The following is a 21,838-nucleotide window of genomic DNA, read 5'->3' as shown; positions in this document are numbered from 1 at the left end:
TTGTATCCATTGTTCCTTTACAGATAATGATTGCATTTAAGTGCAAATCTGAGGCCTTTTGATTGAAAATATTTTTTAAAGTTCCCTGTTTTTCAAGCTAAGCTGATATTCGACTTGATACCGCTGATAGCTGAGTCACTGCCAAGTTTTCGAACGTGCACGGACAAAGGTAATGACGTCATGTTGTCAGCATTTTCAGGCCGTCTGTGAAAGATTTAGATCAAGATTTGCTCTGGGAGGTTTCAGCCGGACTGGTTTCCTTCTGTGTGTGGTGCAACGAGTTCTTGGAACCAGTTCTAATAAGCTCCTGACATCGATGTATTTTTCCAAACACATTCAATACAGTATCAATACCGAGGGTAGCATGCAAAGTAATGGAGCTTTTTCTGAAACGCAAGGAAAACTAGTTCCACGATATTGTTGCGCCCGAAACTTAGAGACGGGACCAAGCTTTCGTATGTGTCCAGCGGCCAGCGCAGTAGTGCCATCCAACACGACCTTGAACTTTCTTGAACAAGAAAATGGCGACCAGGAAGTGAGTTTTGGAAGTGAACGTGATAGTGTTTGCTGTTTTATAAGCTAAATATGAAATGTCATGGGATACCTTATCAGCCCGTGGATACATAAGGTAGTATCTTCACTATTTATAGTTTTAAAATATATTTTGAAAGTATAGAATAAGTTGTAGACACGGATCTAGCAAGACTTGCATTCGACTGCACCAACGGGCACTGGGTGCGGCCGAGGCAAGACATGCTCACTGGTGTCAATCCTCTCTCCTCTAAGGAAATAATGGAGCAATGTTCGTTAATATATTATGACCGCTAATTGTGAATGAACCGCATTCTTTTATCCATAGAGTCACGGTAAGTGTCTCCAGTGCGGATTGGATTGTTTTGTCTTTCTCAGAAAAAACACTCCGGGAAGCTGAAACTCGGAAGATCGCTCTAATATTGTCAGCCTGAAGTTCAAAAGATAAGCATGCTTTTGTTAGCCATTACCCCTGTGTTATTTGTTCAGATAATTTAAATTTATTGATGTGGCCATTGACTTTGGTTTTGAAATAGCAGGTTTCATGATAGCGGAACTTCAAATTAAGACAAGACATATTATTGGATGAAATGGTCGCGGATGTGGAGGTACTGGTGGACTGCAGAAATGAGCTTAACCCCTGTTAAGCGACCCCAACTGCAGCAACCGCTGCCCTGCAACAACCGTTGCCAAGCAACCCATGTTGCTTACCAATACAGCACCTGCTGCCCTGCAACTACCGTTGTCAAGCAACCCATGTTGCTTACCAATGCAGCGCCTGTTGCCCTGCAACTACCATTGCCAAGCAACCCATGTTGCTATGCAGCTAGTGCTGCAAGGCAAGTACCATTGCCAAACCATGAACGAGGGCAACTATTGTTGCCAAGCTGACCATCCGCTGTAAAGCAGAATGGATAAATTGGTTCCTGCTGGACCCTATCCTAAATAATTTATAATTTGGGATGTATCCCAAGACGCCAAATGTAACTTGTAATGCAGTCCACCAGCACCCCGCCACAATTAAATTTCTGCTTGTAGAATAATTTAGACATAAAAATGTTAAAAAATACACTTACATCTAGTACTTTCAGAAACATTTTCTCAGAAACCACAGACCTAGAACTTTTGCTATGATGTGTAATTATGCATTTGGATTTACTTTTGACAAAAAATGTAAAGAAAGACCTTATTTTTTTATGAATTGATATTTTACCTAAATAAATTTTAACTTTTTCAGATCTTCCCAGAAGCTACAGGGATGCAGTGTGAGTGATATGGAGAAACACAAGGGGACTCAAAGCTGTTCATGCCAGTAAAAAATAACAATACACTTAACTTTTTTATCGGGCTATGACAAGGACCCTTTGATTTTTATGCTTAATTTCGCAGCACGTTTACTTCTCAGAAACTGTGGTGCTGGTTTACATCAGTTGTTAATCATCATTCTATAAAGTTCCTTTGACTTTTACATAGAGCTCTGACAACAAACCAACCACATGATTCGGTTTAGTTTGTGGTTCTGGCTCTATGACCATGACCTGTAAAAAGTGTGGACCAGACAATCCAGTGATTGACATTGCGAGCAAGGATCTACTCTGTTGCATACTTTGACCTGACCACCTGGTCCACAGTGGTGGGAACAATGGCCTGACTAACCAGTTTCAACTGCTGGATACAATGACCTGACCATTTGACCCATTCTGTTGGTTACAATGACCTGACCATCTGACCCATTCCGTTGGTTACAATAACCTGACCATCTGACCCATTCCGTTGATTACAATAACCTGACCATTTGACCCATTCTGTTGATTACAATGACCTGACCATCTGACCCATTCTGTTGGTTACAATGACCTGACCATTTGACCCATTCTGTTGATTAAAATGACCTGACCATCTGACCCATTCTGTTGGTTACAATGACCTGACCATCTGACCCATTCCGTTGGTTACAATGACCTGACCATCTGACCCATTCTGTTGGTTACAATGACCTGACCATCTGACCCATTCTGTTGGGTACAATGACCTGACCATCTGACCCATTCTGTTGGTTACAATGACCTGACCATCTGACCCATTCCGTTGGTTACAATGACCTGACCATCTGACTCATTCCGTTGGTTACAATGACCTGACCATCTGACCCATTCCGTTGGTTACAATGACCTGACCATCTGACCCATACTGCTCCTGCAAGGGGGTGGAATGTCCATGTTTGCCATCAGTAATATGGCTCTTGTGTTTCCAATAGGTGTGTCTTGAACTGTAGACCCAAGGCAAGTCCTATGTTAGATGTTGCTGTGTTTTGTCCAGGGTTGCTTGTCTTGATTCCGTTGTACAACTTCACATCAGGTGCTATGAAGTCACACATGACACATTTCAATGTCATTTTCAAGCATGTATTATCTCTCCCTGGCTATCTGCAGGTGAGCCTTGTCAAAGTTGAATGATGCAATCGCAGAGCTGTGTTCCTAGCCTCGGCCACCTTTTCATTGTCATACACCCTCCATATCAGCTTTGCTTGACTCTTGTTTCAGGTCTTGCTTGCTGGCCGCAGTTTCACCCAACAGCCACACAGCGGTAGAGATGCAGTCACAGTGTGGCGTGGACAGCCCAGTGCCATCCAACCTGGACTTGGTGACCAGTGAGAAGTCAGCACTCATCCTGGTGACAGTCCTGGATATCTGGGGTGGAGAGGCACTTTCTGACTCTTCAGATTGAAAGGTGAGACCTTTGTTCCAGGCAGCTTGGCCCTAGCTGAACTGTGACTTGATTCTGTTGCCACTGACTTTCATCGTGATTGTTTTATTAGAAACTTTCAAGATCAACACATGTCTTGTGCCAGCAGTCCAAATTGCAATTGAGCTCTGCACACAGTCTGATAATTTTGGGGTATTGGCTGATTGTCAGCTGAGAGTGGTCTCCCCTGGTGGCTCGCTGCACTTGATTGGCTGTACCACAGCCACCTGTGCAATGTATCAGTTTAATGAGTAAAGATAGGGCTTTTTTTGAATGAACATTTAATAGTTTTAATTTTTATTTTTGTTGAAAACTTTAGTTCAATTATTTTATAAAAACATGCATGTAAGTATTTAAAAATAGGCAAAAAAAATACAGGTTTAACCTGACTAATATTGTTGTTTGCTAGATGTTGGATCCAGGCTGATAATTTTGGGGTTTAAGTGACAAGTGGCAGGGTGGTCAGCATGCAACAGGAGAACAGCCTATAACCAATATTAATTATGGTGGGCTGTCATGTCACTGTAGATAGCAGAGAAGGAAAGTAATTATGGTCTGAGGTCTTGTGATCTGAGTGGCCATATAGATTATGTGTTCGTGTTAAATTGCAGCATAATCTCAGTGAGCTGACATAAAACTGGCATGAGTCTGGACTTTTACACACGCACGCACGCACGCACGCCTACCTCACCTCACCTCACTCCACTGCACCCTGCCCCAACTCACCTCACCTCACCTCACCCACCTCACCTCACCTAACCTCACTCCACTGCTCCCTGCCCCAACTCACCTCACCTCACCTCACCCACCTCACCTCACCTCACTCCAATGCACCCTGCCCCAACTCACCTCACCTCATCTCACCTCACTCCACTGCACCCTGCCCCAACTCACCTCACCTCACCTCACCCACCTCACCTCACCACACCACACCTCACCACTCCACTGCACCCTGCCCCACCTCACCTCATCTCACCCACCTCACCTCACTCCACTACTCTGCCCCACCTCACCTCACCTCACCTCACCTCACCACACCACACCTCACCTCACCACACTCCACTGCACCCTGCCCCACCTCACCTCACCTCACCACACTCCACTGCACCCTGCCCCAACTCACCTCACCTCACCTCAACACACCTCACTCCACTGCACCCTGCCCCACCTCACCTCACCTCACCTCACCTCACCACACCACACCTCACCTCACCTCACTCCACTACACCCTGCCCCACCTCACCCCACCTCACCTCACCACACTCCACTGCACCCTGCCCCATCTCATCTCACCTCACCACACTCCACTGCACCCTGCCCCACCTCACCTCACCTCACCTCACTCCACTGCACCCTGCCCCACCTCACCTCACCTCACCACACTCCACTGCACCCTGCCCCACCTCACCTCACCTCACCTCACCACACCACACCTCACCACACTCCACTGCACCCTGCCCCACCTCACCTCACCACACTCCACTGCACCCTGCCCCACCTCACCTCACCTCACCTCACCACACCCACCTCACCTCACCTCACTCCACTGCACCCTGCCCCACCTCACCACACTCCACTGCACCCTGCCCCACCTCACCCACCTCACCTCACCACACAACACCATACCACACCCCACCCCCAGGGTGTCTTAAGGGTGCTGTTTCTCTGGAAATGGTCAACTGTCCAACTAAACAGTGTATAGTAACCAGACACATCATAACATGGGTAGGTGTCGATTACAAGGTGTCTTAAGGATGGATTTGTGCAGTTTCTGGCTAAGGTAATTCTCTGGACATGAATGAAGTGTTCAAATAGACAGTGTATAGTAACCAGACACATCATAACATGGGTAGGTGTCGATTACAAGGTGTCTTAAGGATGGATTTGTGCAGTTTCTGGCTAAGGTAATTCTCTGGACATGAATGAAGTGTCCAACTAGACAGTGTATAGTAACCAGACACATCATAACATGGGTAGGTGTCGATTACAAGGTGTCTTAAGGATGGATTTGTGCAGTTTCTGGCTAAGGTTATTCTCTGGACATGAATGAAGTGTTCAAATAGACTCTGTTCTCAGAGCATACTGAGTGAGTGAGTATGGTTTTACGCCGCTTTTAGCAATTTTCCAGAAATATCACAGCGGGGGACACCAGAAACGAACCTGGGTCTTCGGCCTGACGATCCAGCGCTTTAACCACTAGGCTACCCAACTGGCCCAATAGCAGATACATGACAGCATGGGTAGATTTAGATTACAGGGTGTCTAAAGGGTGCTTTGTGCTGTTTCTGGTTAAAGTTATTCTCTGGACGTGGGTAAAGTGGTCCAATGGACTGTTTTTAGCTCACCAGGACCAAAGGACCAAGATGAGCTTATGCCATACCATTGCGTCTGTCATCCTTCCATTGTCCGTCGTCCTTGCGTCAACAATGTTTTGAAACAACTTCTTCTTCTGAACCACTTATTGGAAATTAATGAAGTTTGACTCAAAGCATCCCTAGGTGGTGGGGATTCAAAATTGTAGAAATGGTGGGGCTGACCCAACAATGGACTGAGGGGCAGCGCCAAGTAGTGGTAATTTGGCTATATTGCTTAAAGCGACTTCTTCTCTGGAACTAAGAGATAGACATCAACCATATTTGGTTGGAAGTATTCTCAGGTGATGGGAATTCACAGTTGTACAAATGGCGGGGCTGCAAACCGATATTATCCCCACCCTACACTAAACAGATAAATTGTATATGTTTGTTTGTTATAAAGAGAATAATACATTTATGCCAACAGGATTTGCCTTGGGGTCCAGCCTTGCGTCTTGAAACCTGGATCATAACATGGAAATGGTTCAGATCTTTATGCTACATTTGTATCTAGGGCCTCTGGTTTAGTGAAGTGAGGAGAAATGGGGCTAACGTGTTCAAGATGACTTCACTTACATTGCCACGAGCATGCACGTACATTGCATGCATGCACACTTCTAGTCTGAACTTATGCCAGTTTTATATAGCAAGCCCACTGAAATAATGGGTACCTCTTCAGCTCCATGAGTAACAGATTGGATGATTTCAGTCTGTGATTCATTCCTCTAAATCACCGTTCGGTTTCTTTGGATTCCGTTACAGGATATCAGAGCCCCCAGCCTGCACGGACAAGTTTGTTCTTTTGTTTACTCTTACAGCTGAGCTGCCATGTCCTGTACATGCAGACATGGAGAAGGATTTGTACAGTGCATCATTAATGATAGGTTATTAAATAGGCAAATGATGTATTTTACAGAAGGGAAAAGACATTAAGGATTTTTACATACTGCAACGAGCAGGTTAAATAATTATAGTCCTTCTACACAGCGCTATATCCATGCATGAGCTCAAAGATGACAATGTCGTATTACTACCCTGATCATCAGATACACTTCACCCGACGTAAAGAAGCAGACAAACTCCTATTGCCCCCATGACCATAACACGATATCCACAGTAAAGCAGTGTGCATGTAAAGGGAAGTAACTGCGTGCTATATTGGATCGCTTTGTTTTTAAATATTAAGATCTTTTAGGTTTTCTTTTTGAAAATGGAAATGAAAGCGAAACGTGTGGCAGAATTTATGATGATGCAGGCGGTGCCTGAGAACAAAGACTAGTATTGGTTTGGCCTGAGTATAATAATCCCCAGGAAATATCTGCATTCTTAGCGGCCATGATGGGCCTGGGTATGGGCAGATGAATGTCATGTCTGTTTGACATGTAAATGTCATGCACCAGTGTCACCTCAGTTCTGACCCATGAAGATCGGGTAGAGAATAAGCCTTCAGCAACCCATGCATGTCACAAGAGGGGACTGAGGGGACTGGGTGGTCAGCCTCACTTACTTGGTTGATGCATGTCATTGTATCACAGTTGCCTAAATTGATGCTCATGATGTCAATCACTGGATGGTCATGTGCAGACTCGATTGTTAACAGACCGCCATCATATATCAAACAACACTTCAGTTTCACACAGTCTGCCCCCTTGCCATGCCTGCACGGGGCATGTAAAAATATCCGGCATGGTCCACAGTGGCTGACATTGTCAATATCATTATCAATGCTATAAACCCCTGACATGCGCCATTGATTACCTGTGTAACACGATTCACTTGAAAAAATCTTGAAACTGTCCAAATTACAAATGTGTAAATGTGTGTGTCTTTTGATCTTGTGTGTGTAAACTATATGAATAGTTACATTTTGATTTCTATCAGCGTTATAACTACCGGTAGCCAGTCTGGTCAGGCTCAGTAACTTGGTTGATTGCATGTCCTGGAATCTCCTTAAAGTGTATGGATGCTCATGGTGTCGACCACTGGATTGTCTGATCCAGACTCGATTATTTACAGATGCCGTTATAATTATAGCTGGAATATTGGAATAGTGTGGCGACAACACCCATACAAACTTGAATTAGCTATAAAAAGATAACTTTCGGTATATGTTTACAAGTACACACCATCCAGTGTAAATATTTACTTTTCTTTACAGACAAATTTGTTTATTATTTGAGAGTCTTATGTCACTAAGAATAGATTGTGTTAATCTAGTCATATAGGATGTTGAAAGTTCGTGCAGTCAGGAATTGCTGTGTTATATCCTGACACCCTGAGGGATTCAGGGTTACAACTGATCCCATCAACAAGGGTAGATCAACTCAGTGGCCAGGTTGACAGCCTGTCATACCCACACAGCATCGGTCGTTACTCATTATATCCATGACTGGATTGCCTGGTCCAGATGCGAATATTTACAGACAAATAATATTGCTAAATTTGGCTTGTCGTACCCACACAATGTGGGTCGCTACTCATAATATCAATCACTGGATTGCCTGGTCCAGATGTGATTATTTACAGACAAATAATATTGCTAAATTTGGCTTGTCGTACCCACACAGTGTGGGTCGCTATTCATAATATCAATCACTGGATTGCCTGGTCCAGATGCGAATATTTACAGACAAATAATATTGCTGAGTTTGGCCTGTCGTACCCACACAGTGTGGGTCGCTATTCATAATATCAATCACTGGATTGCCTGGTCCAGATGCGAATATTTACAGACAAATAATATTGCTGAGTTTGGCCTGTCGTACCCACACAGTGTGGGTCGCTATTCATAATATCAATCACCGGATTGCCTGGTCCAGATGCGAATATTTACAGACAAATAATATTGCTGAGTTTGGCCTGTCGTACCCACACAGTGTGGGTCGCTATTCATAATATCAATCACTGGATTGCCTGGTCCAGATGCGAATATTTACAGACAAATAATATTGCTGAGTTTGGCCTGTCGTACCCACACAGCATGGGTCGTTAGTCCTAATATCAATCACTGGATTGTCTGAGTGTGGCCTGTATTTTTTTGTATTTAAGTTTGCAGGTTTTGTGAAACTATATGAGGTGTGCTGGACCTAATTCAATAAAATCTTCAAAATCTGCGATTCCTAGGTATTACAGGTTTGACATATATGTCACCACAGCTGAAAGAAAATTTCACCTTACTTAAATTTTCAAGTTCCAAAGAATTTACAAAATGTGTATCAAGGTTATTATCCCCGCCACAAAGTGGGGTGGAGGACATATGGGGAGTTAGTCCGTCCATCCGTCTGTCCTTCCTTTCTTCCTTCCATCTGTCTGTCCAGTTCTCTAAGGGAACAAATTTTCTCAAAAATTATTAAAGTCAGAGAAATGAAATTTTACACTCTTATGTTACTGGTAAATACTATTGATTGGAAACTGATTTAACAATTGATTTATTGACTTTAAGTGCTTGCCAAAAGATATATATCACTATTTTGATATATCGTGCCACCCCTAACATAGGACCACACTTAGGGTTGTTATACAGATGTATGTTTCTTGTTATCCCACACTCAGCAATGTCAGGCTGTGTGTGGACAATCTCTAGATACGGGAGTTTGGACAATACGATTTAGTGATTGATATCATGAGCATCGATCCAAGAGGTCAAGTGGTCAAATAGGCTATGTATTGACCAGATACATCATAGCATGGGTAGATTTAGATTACAGGGTGTCTTAGGGGTGTTTTGTGTTGTTTCTGGTTAAAATCCTCCTCTTGAGATGGGTCAAGGGGTCAAATAGACTATGTATACTGACCAGATACATCATAGCATGGGTAGATTTAGATTACAGGGTGTCTTAGGGGTGTTTTGTGTTGTTTCTGGTTAAAATCCTCCTCTTGAGATGGGTCAAGGGGTCAAATAGACTATGTATACTGACCAGATACATCATAGCATGGGTAGATTTAGATTACAGGGTGTCTTAGGGGTGTTTTGTGTTGTTTCTGGTTAAAATCCTCCTCTTGAGATGGGTCAAGGGGTCAAATAGACTATGTATACTGACCAGATACATCATAGCATGGGTAGATTTAGATTACAGGGTGTCTTAGGGGTGTTTTGTGTTGTTTCTGGTTAAAATCCTCCTCTTGAGATGGGTCAAGGGGTCAAATAGACTATGTATACTGACCAGATACATCATAGCATGGGTAGATTTAGATTACAGGGTGTCTTAAGGGTGGTTTGTATTGTTTCTGGTTAAAGTCCTCCTCTTGAGATTGGTCAAGTGGTCAAATAGAGTATGTATTCTGACCAGATACATCATAGCATGGGTAGATTTAGATTACAGGGTGTCTTCAGGGTGTTTTGTGTTGTTTCTGGTAAAAGTCCTCCTCTTGAGATTGGTCAAGTGGTCAAATAGACTGTATACTGATCAGATACATCATAGCATGGGTAGATTTAGATTACAGGGTGTCTTAGGGGTGTTTTGTGTTGTTTCTGGTTAAAGTCCTCCTCTTGAGATTGGTCAAGGAGTCAAATGGACTGTATACTGACCAGATACATCATAGCATGGGTAGATTTAGATTACAGGGTGTCTTAGGGGTGTTTTGTGTTGTTTCTGGTTAAAGTCCTCCTCTTCAGATGGGTCAAGGGGTCAAATGGACTGTATACTGACCAGATACATAATAGCAATTGTAGATTTAGATTACAGGGTGTCTTCAGGGTGTTGGATGTAGCTTCAGGTTCAGGCATCCTGATAATATCTAGGAGATAAATCAGGGAGTATCAGAGCTTCATCACTCGCTCACTCACGCGCTCACTCACACTCACACGCTCACTCACATGCTCACTCACGCTCACTCACTCACTCACACGCTCATACTCTCACTCACCCACTCACATGCTCACTCCCTCGCTCACTCACTCGCTCGCTCACTCGCTCACCAACACGCACTCTCACTCACCCACTCACGCTCACTCACTCACTCACTCACATGCTCGCTCGCTCACTCACTCACTCACTCACTCACTCACTCACTCACTCACTCACTCACTCATGTTCTGTGATCAGACACAACATATCATGGGTAGATATGGCCTAACTTTGGTTGCTGGTTATTTATAGCCCATTTTTATATTGTATTGTTGAATAATGATGTATTCTTTTGAATATTCTAAACTAGTTTTAAAATGGAAACTGTGATACTCTAGTTATTATACTGTTCATCGTTGACAGCTTTTTATACAATCTCGATGTAATTATTATAAATGTTTCGTCACGATATGGCTGAAATACTGCCGATGTGACGTTAAATTTTACTCACTCATTCATGGGTTGATATAATTACAGGTTGTCTTAAGGGTGGTTTATGGTGTTTCTGGTTAAAGTCATTCTCTGGACATGGATCACGTGGTCAAATAGACTGCTTTTTAGTGATGTGAGGTGAAAGTGGGGTTTAACATCATGTTCAAGATTATTGCACTTATATAGAAACATGCATGGATGTTTGTGTGTGGCTGCTTGTACTAGTCTGAACTTATGCCAATTTTATTGTGGTATCCCACTGAGATACCATTTCACACTTTAACATGAATACGCAACTCAGACACAGTATACTAACTCCAAGAGGACCAGTCCTTGTTTTAGCCCCTTATTGCCTAGCACCAGGCAGGGTAACAACAAGTACCATTCTTTAATGTCCTTGGTATGACATGTTTCATATCAAACTCCCAGCCTTTTGCCCTTCGGACAGACGCTCTATCCACCAGCCCACGGAGGCGGTTCTGTTGTTTAGTGGTCAGATACATCATAGCATGAGTAGATTTAGATTACAGGGTGTCTTAAGGGTGGTTTGTGGTGTTTATAGTTAAAGTCATATAGTTTCGCCCTTCGGGCAGACGCCCATCCACCAGACCACGGAGGCGGTTCTGTTGTTTAGTGGTCAGATACATCATAGCATGAGTAGATTTAGATTACAGGGTGTCTTAAGGGTGGTTTGTGGTGTTTATAGTTAAAGTCATATAGTTTCGCCCTTCGGGCAGACGCCCATCCACCAGACCACGGAGGCGGTTCTGTTGTTTAGTGGTCAGATACATCACAGCATGAGTAGATTTAGATTACAGGGTGTCTTAACTGTTGGCCAGTAGACCAGCCAAGATGTCATGACTCTCCAGACACCATAGGCCGGCCTACCAGCCAACGTGTATACAAGTAAACTACGAATAAGTATACATCCTATACTCGCGTTAACAAGTCATGTGACTACAGGAAACAAGAGTTGGTGTATTATGGGGTGTTTATTTTGAAAGTTTCTTTAGATAGCTGAATTTTCGGAAAGTAAACTTTGCGTTGCGATTTGACTTTGAACACGCGGGTGTTGTGACTGCGAGTCATGATTCAGATAGCGATGAGATGTCAGACAATGATTTTATTGAAGATGTTCGCGGTTTTGATATGCTTGAACTAAATCCTGAGGATGAACGGGAAATACGCAAACTTTTCGACGACGATGCTCTTGATGTCATAGAGCTGAGTGCAGTGTTCAACAACAAACAAACAAGATAAATATATGTATGTGTGTTGGTTGATGCATATCATTGTATTCCAAGTGCTTAAATCAATGCTCTTGATGTCGATCACTGGATTGTGTGGTCCCGACTTGATTATTTACAGATCACTGTCATATAGCTGGAATATTGCTGTTTGTAGCATCAACAAACTAACAAACAATCCAAACAATCCCCCCTTCTATCAGGGGTGGCATGTATTTTAATATAGTTCTACTCAACCTGATCTCAAATACAAAACCAATAGAACCAAATAAGTCATCAAAGTGTTATTAATTTTTGTTTAATTTTCATGTTAGGTGAAGAATAATCAAAGGGAGATAATCCACTCATTCAACACCTGTCAGTCCACCTCCTGCTGTCACCTGTGCCATCTGGTGTTTGAAAACATATTAGTTCGCTGTATGTGTATGATATTGGATAGTAAAGTGAATTATTTCAGCCTTTTGTATTTTGTCCTCTCTTTTTTTCACTTGTCTCGCTAACCAAAGTTAACGAGATGATATTTTTGGGGTGTTGCTGCTGCAAAATATGAACTTTTATTATTCTAGGTTCAAATATTACATTCATATAACTCAAAGGCATTCATATTTCAACTATTCAACAAAAAAACTGTTAAAATCCTTTGTTATATTTTCAGATGAAGAACACTGCCACATCCAAGGGAGATAATCCACTTTCATTGCACCTGCAAATCAAGCTCCTTCAGTAACCTATGCTGTCTAGTGATGTAAATATAATTAAATCCTATTGTCTTTGTATGCTACATGATAACATTCTAATTTGTTTCAACCTTTTGTGTTATTTCTCACATTTACTTACCTTGGCTAACCAGTTTACCTGGCCTAACGAGTATACCTCAAGTAGGCAGCAGCAGCAGCCATTACACACCTGTTCTGTTGTTCCACTGAAAAATATAACACAACAAGGTTAAATAGCAGTCATGTTTCCGAAATCAAACCTGTATTATTTGACAAATATTTTATTTATTGTTTCAGGTGAAGCATTTCCACACCACCAGTTCTCACCTGTGCAACGCCTGGGTCAGCTACTTTCCTCCATCTTCCCAAAGCAAGGCAAGGGACTATAAAAGTCCTGTTTCCACCCTTACTGAATTACGTTGGAATTTCATGGCTCGATCCTAGCGCCACCAGTGGCAATCACGTGTTATGGCCCTTCTATGTCCATCCAACTGACCACCTCCCTCTCATATCACTTCCATTTGCTTCAAACAATATGGTGGTGCATAGTCAAGATGATCTGATCAATAATCAAGACCTATATTGTAATAAAATGGGTCTTACGCCCAGTTGATGGTACACCTGCTTTGGAAATCCTGCAGTCGAACGAAAGCTGCCTGATGGAATCCATGTTGTTTACGAACTGGATGTCTAGTTTCTTACGCGATTGTGATTGGACTAAGCAAAGACTCATTAGTCCAGCCACAATGTAACTCCAGAATTTCGAGCCTAGTTATGCAAGGGTGGAAACTGGACTTTTATAGTCAGATAACTCCCTTGTCTCAGGAAGATGACTTTCCTCCTGCTGCCAAAAGATCAGAAGACACTATTTATTACTGTTATCACATTTTCTGTTACAGTCAATCTATTTATAGCTTCCTATTTTGTTATGTTGTCTGTTTTTCACTGATTGTTCACCTGATTAAAACATTTTTTCATGAATTATCAAGTACAACACAATCTGGGCATTGCAGTGATAGGTAGCTTGTTGGTATTGCCAAAACATGAATGTACCAGAACAGTTTAAAGAAACAGGAATACTTTTCTTCAACAAGTCTCTGGGAACTTGGTGTGCAGGCGTTCAATGGCTGTAGGAACTTGATGTACCAAGGGAAATAACTCTGGTTGGCTTGTGTTGAAAGAGTTCAGGGTGTTTGTGCTGTGTCTGGTTCTACTACACTTAATGAGAATCAGTTGTGCCTGAGGCTGGCTACCTACCTACCTACCTACCTACCTACCTACCTACGTAAGAATAGCACTTTGAGCATGCCCCTGAGTGGTGTGGAAATATGTGCAATATAAATGGTCATTATTATTATTATTGTACATTTTAGTGTAATGGTATGGACTTTTATTAGATCGAACACTTGAGTCTTGTCATACTGTCTCTTGGCTCAAGTATCATGTGTTGTACATTTTAGTGTTATCGTGTGGACTTTTATAGGCTGAGCCTACTAGACTGAACAGCACATCACTTGACGGGGGCTTGGGGCCAGTGGCTAAAGTTGCAGACTGTGCATTTAGCTTCCATCTTGCTCTTAATCTACCTGCAGGGAACTCTCTTTGTTGCAAAGTTTGAGATTTAAGATTTTGTACATGTGTAAACTGTTTGTGTAATTCTGTTGGAACCAAACGTCTGAAGATGTGACAAAAACCTGTAAGTCAGCGGGGAAGGTGGCATTCTCTGGTCACAATAAAGTCCTTGGTTTGATTCCTCACATATTAGGTCGCCTTGTTATTCCCCCCGGCATGTAATGGGGGGTTAATATAGTCGACGTCTTGTCTGTCTGTCCATCTGTCAGCCCTTGTGTGTGTCCGTCCATCTGTAATCATTTCTTTTCTGGAGCACAACTCAAAAACCATTCAATATTTTACAACAAAACTTGGCAGATATATCAAACAGATCCTGAAATGGTGCCTTTTAATGTTTATGGATTTTGGGCAGTTTTTAGTTTTTCTCGATTTCCATGGAAACAGTTTGGACTTTGTCTCTAAAGGTGGGATAAATTTTGTTTCTGAAAGCTGTCCAATATTTTTCACCAAAACTTGCCAGATGTATCAAACAGATCCTGAAGTGATGCCTTTTCCTGTTTGTGGATATTTGGCGTTTTTAATTTTCTCGATTTCCATGGAAACAATTTAGACTTAGTCTCAAAAAGGGTCGGGGTCAGTGTCGTTTCCAGAGCACAATTTGAAAACTGTGAAAGACTTTTCTTCCAAACCTGCTACATGTATTACATATTAGTTGAAGTGGTGCCTCTTGCTATTTAGAAAATTTTCAAAATTTGATTTTTCCCAGTTTCCTGTGGAAACAAGTTAAACTTAGCTGAAAAGGAGGCTGGTGTCATTTCTGGAGCAGAACTATAAAGCTTTTCAACATTTTTAATCCAAACTTGGTACATATATTAATCAAGAGCTAAGGTGGTGCCTTTTGCTATTTTATAGGAAATTAAAACATATTAATTTTTCCTGTTTCCATGGCAGCAAGTTTAACTTTGACTCAGTTCATAGTGGTGTGTTTGTCCGGACCATATCTCTAAAACTAATAGGTATTCTTTCTTGAAACTGCACACACAGAGACCAGGTTGCCAAATGGTGCCATTTGCTACTTATGGGTGTTTAGAATTTATATCTTTTTCTGTTTCCATGGCAACAACTTTGACTTTGACTCTGTTCATAGTTGTGTGAACCTGACACAGAAATTCAAAGTTCCGAATCCAAGTTCCATGGTATTGTTTTGATAGCTTGATAACTACTCTTGTATACGGACTGTCAGATTGTTGGGACCATGCTAGGACATTGAGACATTGCTGGAACATTGATAGGACATGGCTTGGACATTGATGGGACATTGATGGGACATTGATGGTACATTGCTGGGACATTGCTGGGACATTGCTGGGACATTGATAGGACATGGCTTGGACACTGATGGGACATTAATGGGACATTGATGGTACATTGCTGGGACATGGCTGGGACATTGCTGGTACATTGCTGGTACATTGCTGGTACATGGCTGGGACATGGCTGAGACATTGCTGGGACATGGATGGGACATTGCTGGGACATGGCTGGGACATTGCTGGGACATTGCTGAGACATTGCTGGGACATTGCTGAGACATTGCTGGGTCATTGCTGGTACATTGCTGGTACATGGCTGGGACATGGATGGGACATGGATGGGACATGGATGGGACATGGCTGGGACATTGCTGGGACATCGCTGAGACGTCGATGGGACATCGATGGGACATGGATTGGACATTGATGGGACATCGCTGGGACATTGATGGAACATTGCTGAGACATTGATGGGACATTGCTGGGACATTGCTGGTACATTGATGGGACATCGCTTGGACATGGCTGGAACATGGCTAGGACATTGCTGGTATATCACTTGACCATTGCTTGGACATTAATGGTACATTAATGGAACATTGCTGGAACATTGCTTGGACATTGCATGGACAAGCGACATGTTTGTAGTACCTACCTGACCTTTTTGCACCTAGAAACCTTCATATTTATCTGTAGGATAGTTTTTATCTGTCGTCTTTATCCTGCTGAGTAAGCTGTCAAAGCTGCAGTGCTGTCAGTGTCACTGGTTATGAAAATAACCAGAGGTGCAGTTCCTGTCTATCAGATCATGACGTCCTGTGTGTAGTCACCTCTCATATACCAGGGGGGTTTCATTACCCAAGAATCACACACAAACTCAGGCCTCAAAGTTGACACTAAAATGGTCGTCAATTCGACCTAAATTTCAATTTGTCTACTGACTAAAAATTTCCACTAAGATACAATTTCAAGACTAGTGCTATGACTTGTACATGTTATAATAGTTATTTGATAAAAGATAATTTCAAATGCTTTTGGCTACCTACAATATTGGCTTGACTTCACCACTGGCTACCTGGTAAAAAATGCTTGTAGCCTAATGGCTACTTGGTAGAAATTTAAACTTTGAGGTCTGGTGCTGATTGTCCAGAACAGTTTTACATGCCCTTTGGAGTGTTCAAATTAAGCATGAAAGTCAAGGGGTCTTTGTCATAACCCTAATGGTTAGATATCATTTTTCCATACTGATATGTGTGCATTTTATAAGAATGATTATGCACAGTATGTGTTGACAGGTGTTAATATGTATACATATTCTAAAAACTTGTGGAAACTGTACTGGAGCCCGCCTGGCCCTGAAATACAATAAACTTCTGTTATTCTGTTATTCAGTATATATTGAAGAAGAGCAACATGGTCTAAGTTTCAAATTCTCATTTCAGGTCTTGCCTGATGACACAGCTCCATGCCTGTGAACTCCCAATGTTGTGCTGTGGCAGTGCCGTGGCATGGCGTGCCGTGCTGTGGTCGTGCCGTGCTGTTGCCGTGCCGTGCTGTGCCGTGCTGTGTCACACAATATGTCTCGATGTAACAAGTCTGTCCAGACTGGGTAGGCTCCCCTTTTAGAGTCTTGGGGTGAGGGAACCAGGGCAGGGCACAATGCCCCTTTTAGAGTCTTGGGGGTAGGGAACCAGGGATAGGGTACAATGCCCCTTTTAGAGCCTTGGGGTGAGGGAACCAGGGCAGGGCACAATGCCCCTTTTAGGGTCTTGGTGTTAGGGAACCAGGGATTGGGTACAATGCCCCTTTTAGAGTCTTGGTGTTAGGGAACCAGGGATAGGGTACAATGCCCCTTTTAGAGTCTTGCGGTTAGGGAACCAGGGATAGGGTACGTTGCTCCTTTTAGAGTCTTAGGGTGAGGGAACCAGGGATTGGGTACAATGCCCCTTTTAGAGTCTTGCGGTTAGGGAACCAGGGATAGGGTACAATTCCCATTTTAGAGTCTTGGGGTGAGGGAACCAGGGATTGGGTACACTGCCCCTTTTAGAGTCTTGCGGTTAGGGAACCAGGGATAGGGTACATTGCCCCTTTTAGAGTCTTGGGGTTAGGGAACCAGGGATAGGGTACAATTCCCCTTTTAGAGTCTTGGTGTTAGGGATCCAGGGATAGGGTACAATGTCCCTTTTAGAGTCTTGGGGTTAGGGAACCGGGGATAGGGTACAATTCCCCTTTTAGAGTCTTGGTGTTAGGGAACCAGGGATAGGGTACAATTCCCCTTTTAGAGTCTTGGGGTTAGGGAACCAGGGATAGGGTACAATTCCCCTTTTAGAGTCTTGGTGTTAGGGAACCAGGGATAGGGTACAATGCCCCTTTTAGAGTCTTGTTGTTAGGGAACCAGGGATAGGGTACAATGCCCCTTTTAGAGTCTTGTTGTTAGGGAACCAGGGATAGGGTACAATGCCCCTTTATATATGCATAAATACATAGACATATACACTTTGGCATAGAGACACAGACATATAGACATATACATTTAGACACATGCATATAGACATAGAATATAGACATATCAACATTGACATATAGACAGACATATAGACACATACATTTAGACACAGACAAATAGACACATAGACATATAGACAGACATTTAAACATAGACATACATACAGACATAGACATATGTACATAGACATCTAAACATTGACATAGACATATAAATATTGTTATAGACATTGGCATAGACATATAGTTATAGACATAGGTATATAGACATTGGCATATAGACATTTACATATAGACATAGACAAATAGACACATAGACATTAGGGCTGGGATGAGTCCAAATTTACTACCCAGGTACCCAACCCCCTATTACTAGACCCTACCCGGGTACTCACCCCCCTATTACCCGACCCTACCCAGGTATCCACCCCCTATTACCCAACCCTACCCACCTACCCAACCCCCTATTACCCGACCCTACCCACCTACACAACCCCCTATTACCCGACCCTACCCAGGTATCCACCCCCTATTACCCGACCCTACCCACCTACCCAACCCCCTATTACCCAACCCTACCCAGGTATCCACCCCCTATTACCCAACCCTACCCACCTACCCAACCCCCTATTACCCGACCCTACCCAGGTATCCACCCCCTATTACCTGACCCTACCCAGCTACCCACCCCCTATTACCTGACCCTAACCCAGGTACCCACCCCCCTATTACCTGACCTTACCCGCCTACCCAACACCCTATTACCTGACCCTAACCAGGTACCCAACCCCCATTAACAGACCCTACCCAGGTACCCACCCCCCTATTACCTGACCCTACCAAGGTACCCACTGTAGGTCTCAACAGAAATGTACAAAATGTCCGATTGGGAAACGTTTGACCATACTCCTGTCAAAATGTATTTAGATACAGGTATAAAATGATCTGGTCATGCATACACTGGAGTTAACTAAAGTTATATCTTTATGCAAACATATATAGTCAGAAGGAATGTGTTCATAGTCGGAAAGAAATGTGAACATTTGTGACTTACAGTGTAACCATAGAGTTCTAGATTACTTTTGCCATTAAACAATATATCACATGACTAACCACGGGTCCGGGAAGTCCTGGGGGTACCCTAGTCCTACTCAGTACCCACCCGACTCGGGTACCCGAGTCGTCCCAGGCCTAATAGACACAGACAAATAGACATAGACATAGACATATAGACAAAGACATAGACATAACATACAAACATAGATATATAGACATTGACGTAAACATATAGACATAGACATATAGGCATATAGACAAAGACATATAGACATAAACATATAGACATACACAAATAGACATAAACATATGGACATATGCACAGACATTTAGACATACACAGACATATAGATCACCCTGCAAGCAGAATATCTGGTCAACAGTTGAATAATTTGGCCTAAAACTGGCTTGCACAGATAACATGTTATTTCTATCACCCCACAACTCCAGTCTTTTCTTGAATACAACACAGAGTATTTTACAAATTGAGTCAATAAGGAGGCTCTTGGCTATTTCCTGCCTTGTGCAGTGGACAAATAATACTGTTTCCCCTCTGGGGAGGGAATGTATTTCAACAGTTTTAAACAAGAATATATTTCTTCGTCTGTAAATGGTCTGTTTACATCATTTATGTTGTTAAAATGTTCTGTCTGATGGAGACAGATTAATGTCAGTCATAGCTGAGTAATCAAATACAGTGTCACTGACAGACATGGTTACACCACAGTTCAACTGATTTTCTCATGGTGATTGTACGACTGCTTCTCCCGCTTTGAAGGATTTTTCTAAAAACACCTGGGATCCTTTCTTGGATTTATTAACACAGTTTTTGTTGCTGAAAAAAACATACATTTAAATCAACTGCATAAAGGCAGTTTGATTTATCTGTGATTGGCCGAAATTGTTTTGATTCTTCATGGCACTAGCTGCAGACTGCTACATACGTTATAATATTGATACACTGGAACAATTTTCTTCAACAGTTGCAAATATTTGGTCAGGTGTCACAAGAAATATATCCTGAAAATTTGTTAAAAACCCTTACATATATTCTGTTTCCTATATGCTTTGTCCAGGGGTGTACAGCCTTATTGCTTGTATCCTCAGTATTATTATTTTTGGGCACTGATTGAGTTGAACTAAAGGTGACATCATATTTCCAATAAAATGCACAAACAAGTAGAAATGGCTAAAGCATATAGTCAACCACACTGGATCCGTTATATGTTACACATGCGAAGTCTTCCATTTAGAGAGAGAGAGAGAGAGAGAGAGAGAGAGAGAGAGAGAGAGAGAGAGAGCAACCAAAATATCACAATATGTACACCATTATTTATTTAACTTTGACGACCATCATGTTATATATTAACTTATATATAGTTCCTGGTTTGGGGAGAGTAAAAAAAAAAAGGGGAGGGGTATGGCCCACTCCAGACCCAGCCGAAGTATGGGTGGTGTCCCACCTAATATGGTAACAGCTAGGTAATAAAAAAAATGTTCATTATATCTACTTCTGATTTCATTATCTGCTCGTTGCTTGTGCTTGAAATAAAAGACAAGGCAATGACAATGTACTCTGTACCACATGCCAATCTTCTAAATTCGAAGAGAAGCGAAAACGGTGCCGACTACCCTCATTCTATGTTTGTACTAACGTCACTGTCGCCTCGCCTCTGGGTCTAGCTTCTGACCAGTATGGCGGTGGTCACGTGACTTGAAAGATAATTTATCAACGTAATATAAGTCTTTTTCTTTCTGTATCTCCTTTAAAAACGCAATCCCTCCCCTTATTAATGCATATCAATTAGGAGTGAAATTATGACATTTGTTCCATTCCAAATCTGTCCCCATACACTGACGGTTTGTGCAGTAAACGTCATCTTTAAGTTGACCCGTTTTGTGGCCAAATTCAACAGAAATTTGACCGCATAAAGCGTCTTTGTCAGCTGTCTCAGGACCAAGGTCACCGAGTTCAAGTACAGAGAGTGTGACGTCATCATCGCCAGTTCTGACGTCACAGGTTTCAAGTCGGCTGTCGGCAGTCCAACCAGTATCGAGAAGGCGTTAGTGTAAGCTTGGTTCCGTCTCTTATCGTCTCAAATATCGCGCTGGGAGAGAGGAAAACAAGTTCAAGCAGACTGGGTTTTATTAAAACAATCTGTGCGCTCTTCTATAGACGTATCCAAGTTCAGTGCCTTGGGGCGTAAAGACGAAATCGTTATTTAATTTTATTATAGACCAGCTACATTTGGAAAGATATGTACCATATATAGGAAGCTGTGTGCATTGTTCATTATTTTTTTAAAATTCATTCAAACAGATACACATACATCTACATATTATTTTTATATTTACTCACTGTATTGAATCTCTTGATTTTTCACAGACACGACCCTTTTTATTAAGCACCCATTACTCGCAGCTCATGTGCATAGCTTTGATTAAAAAAAAAACCCGAAATGATTCATCAGTAAAACGTTTCCAAAAGTTTCATTTTTCGCTCTGTAAATAAGTGAATCT

The 21,838-nt window shown here is 42.3% G+C and overlaps 1 long non-coding RNA gene across 2 annotated transcripts; it reads left to right on the top strand.

Moving 5' to 3' along the window:
- The first annotated feature begins 520 nt into the window (after window positions 1–520).
- On the top strand, window positions 521–16,089 carry LOC125377514. Of its 2 annotated transcripts, XR_007219673.1 has the most exons (5): window positions 521–628; window positions 1,769–1,843; window positions 3,075–3,261; window positions 12,812–12,901; window positions 13,170–16,089. It is a non-coding gene; the product is annotated as an uncharacterized LOC125377514 (long non-coding RNA). The 2 variants fall into 2 exon arrangements; XR_007219674.1 differs by lacking the exon at window positions 1,769–1,843 and having other exon boundaries at window positions 522–628.
- The last annotated feature ends 5,749 nt before the right edge of the window (window positions 16,090–21,838 follow it).

This window comes from Haliotis rufescens, unplaced genomic scaffold (genome assembly GCF_023055435.1).
Source record: "Haliotis rufescens isolate VD_foot unplaced genomic scaffold, xgHalRufe1.0.p SCAF_9, whole genome shotgun sequence".
NCBI classification, from domain to species: domain Eukaryota; kingdom Metazoa; phylum Mollusca; class Gastropoda; order Lepetellida; family Haliotidae; genus Haliotis; species Haliotis rufescens.
The sequence above is the reverse complement of the archived record's forward strand: the minus strand, read 5'-3'. Positions and strand labels throughout refer to the sequence as shown.